The sequence below is a fragment of the Etheostoma spectabile genome, chromosome 3, assembly GCF_008692095.1.
Source record: "Etheostoma spectabile isolate EspeVRDwgs_2016 chromosome 3, UIUC_Espe_1.0, whole genome shotgun sequence".
NCBI classification, from domain to species: domain Eukaryota; kingdom Metazoa; phylum Chordata; class Actinopteri; order Perciformes; family Percidae; genus Etheostoma; species Etheostoma spectabile.
This window is the reverse complement of record NC_045735.1, coordinates 24,073,321-24,076,425: the sequence shown is the minus strand read 5'-3', so window position 1 is coordinate 24,076,425 and position 3,105 is coordinate 24,073,321. Positions and strand designations below refer to the sequence as shown.

The following is a 3,105-nucleotide window of genomic DNA, read 5'->3' as shown; positions in this document are numbered from 1 at the left end:
GTTGAACTTCAAAAGAAGTGAAGGTATTTACTAGGCCGTAGCTAGGCCATCACCACTATCTGAGATCCTCTCGGAATTTATAAAACTCCTCTGGGGATGACATGAATCCGTAAATGAGGACAAGTCACCAATACTAAGCCAGGTTTCAGTCACAAAGAGAAAATCCAGCTCATGAGATGTGATGACATCATTTAGGATGAATGTCTTATTGGCTACAGAATGGGCATTATTAAGGGACATTTTACCAGATGAAGTTCAAGTTGATCAAGTAGAGAGATGTCCATCACAACAAATTGAATGTAGACACGCCAAATCCACTCCGCCATGGGGTACAACAGTCTTGGCAGGGATGGGGCGAGGAATCTAAATTACTGGGAATTCTGGAATGGGCAAGGAGAGCAGAAGATTTTGGTCGTTAGCGCTTCCATGTGTGTAATGCCTAGGTATTGAATAGCATAGCATCCTAAACCATGAAAGTGTATCAAAACAGGTGACATGGTTGCATATTGGTGACATGATGCCAGTCCATAATAATAAAGACTCAAATAAAAACACCTTGGCTGTTATTGAGCAAACAATCTAGTGCCACCAGCTGGTTAGCTTAGCATAAAGACAGGAAACGGGGAAACAACTAGCCTGGCTCTGTCCGAATGTGATGAAATCCACAACCAGTACTTTACAGCTACCTATCTCATTTGTTTAATATGTGCACACATTTTAAAAGCAATATGTTGTAGTTTTATGGCTTGTATGTGCCATATCACTGGTTGGCCAAAGTAATTTTTCAGATTCTGGATGTCAACGATATAGGTTGCCAACTGCTAACGGTAGCATTATATATACCTTGAGATCATTCTTCTCACCTGATTCTCAGCAAGAGTGAAAATAAATGTATTCAAACTCAAAGTCAAACTATTGCTTTAAAAGTAAGATGTAGCTGCCATTTTCCCCTCCAAGTTACAGCTAAAAACTAAATACAATGTGTTTTGGAAATTGTAAGCGTATTTACACTAAATTAATAAATTGGATATTTTTATATTGTTACAAGTAAAACCTGTTTTGTGTTGGATCCCAGAACATGCAAAGCAGTGTTTGGAAAAAACAAATGTTTTCTGTAAAACTTAAAGTCATAACAGGCTGATTAATACTCATACAAATGAACTAGTGTAGAGGTAGCTTGCATTCCCATGGCCCATTTCAATTCCTTGCCCCTCACTTTGAGAACCTCTGGCCGTGTCGGTGTATGTTGTGTATCCTGGCAGACCCAAACTATATCAGCTACTCTCCTAGGCAAGCGCCCCGGCGATGGCATCACGCACACGTCGTCACAACGTAGGCTATCCATCCGTTATTACCAGCGTAACCGCGGAGCAGCAAATTGTCAATAGACAGAGCAGTACACGGATACAGAGGGAAGGAGGCAGACAGGAGGAGAGCGGGTAGGCGGATCGCCTCCCGGGACAAAGCGCCGCACAGTGTGAAAGTAACTGCAGGAGGGGACGTAGAGGCTCACCGTGGTGGATCAGAGTGCTTTCTGAGAAGAACGTACATCAAAGATTTCAAGCTGGTTTCCTTGCGGGATTTATCATGTTTTAGTCTGACCTATAACGCCTCTATCTATAGGCTGCCATCCATCGGGCAGCACGCAGTCCGGCGCCTCTCCTTGGAGAGACCGACGCGGAGAGACGAGAGAAAGAGAGAGGTCAAGACAAAGTCACTTCTGTGGCTGAAAAGGGGGGGGGACAAACGTTTACCAATCTTCACTTATTCTGCAGTTTATTTTCTATCCTTGTAGGCTATAGCCTACTCTTACTGCTTAATGTATTACCTTGAGGTGGATAATCACCTATATCGATCAATTCAACCAGAAAGGAATATTATCCTGCAGATAAGAGTGCAGATCAAATGCAAAGAGCTATTAATGAGTAATATTTGATGTTGGTGCAGGAATGACTGCTGAATGGGGGAGCCAGGAGCATCTATAGAGCTCACGGAGACCGGCTGAGTAGCCCAAGACGACGACCGTGCCCGGTTTCACCAAGTACAGAGACGCCTCACTCTCCCTGTTCACTGCTTTTCCTCTACTCAGAGGGACACAGGACCCTGGCGATATTAAGCCCGGCGGTTGAGTGTTTTACTTTAAATGACCGAAGAACAGATTCTTAACGGAAACGTGGGGAGCTCATATGGATTCCAAATGAATGCGCAACGCGGCGGTGCGCCGGTTTAACGGCGTTTTTTCCAAGCTCACAGTTCCGTCCTAGTGGATCAGCGGCGGACACCGGATTGCTGTAGGTTATCGGCTCCACCGGTCGTGTAAATGCAAAGTCAGCGGGAACTAAATTGAAACGCCTCGCTTGCCCCACCACCACTCCGGGAACCCCGCAGCCCGACCAGCGTGGCGCGGTGCAAGACCACCCCCCAAAAAAGTGGATATGATTTCTTATTTGGTTTGAGAGATTATCTGATCAGAGGATGTTTTTTTTTTAACATATGAATTACTGAATGGAGTTCTTCACCTGGCTTGAGAAGATTGGGAGCTAACCGGAGGAGAAACTGCAACCTAACCGGAGAGGAGAGGGAGACGCGCAGGTATGGCAGTTTCTTTATCTACTTTTCTCATCAGTCCGATTATCGCACATTTCTCTCTCCCTTCTCTCATTCCTCCATCCCCTTCGGCTTTCTCTGTCTTTAGATGTTTTTGAGAGGTGGATTTGTAATTTTAGAAGAGCCCAGTTGAGTAAAGCGAGAGAGAGAGCGGGTTGGAGAGAGAGAAGAGAGAAAGCAGATGGGAGAGATAATGGCGCTGGTGTTTCCTCTCTCATACGATTTAGAGATGGTGATATCCTTTCTCTAGATTAGAGACAGGACCGGAGGGGAAAGATGCTTGAGGAGGTTATAAAGCATGGGAAGTGTGAAGAAATCAGTCTGAAACAGATGAGGTGCGATATGGCTCGATATGAGCAGAGATGGGATACAAGAGCATGAGTGGAGAAGGGGCAAAGAGGAGTCTGCAAGTTAAGAGGCAATGAGGCAAGGATGGGTGAATAGAAGAAACCCTTTAGGGAGGAGAAGGTTGCAATTGACTAAATTGGGGGGGGGGGG

At 45.1% G+C, this 3,105-nt stretch overlaps 1 protein-coding gene across 3 annotated transcripts in view; it reads left to right on the top strand.

The window, feature by feature from the left end:
* Window positions 1-1,265: 1,265 nt before the first annotated feature.
* The window catches only part of zgc:172282 (leucine-rich repeat and fibronectin type III domain-containing protein 1-like protein), a 170,793-nt gene continuing 168,953 nt past the window's right edge, over window positions 1,266-3,105 (top strand). For 2 of the 3 annotated variants that reach the window (XM_032509785.1, XM_032509780.1), the window contains exon 1: window positions 1,267-2,592. The gene's annotated coding sequence lies outside the window, so the exon portion shown is untranslated. Of the gene's footprint in view, window positions 2,593-3,105 lie in introns of all 3 variants that reach the window. The other variant, XM_032509784.1, reaches the window with a different exon arrangement.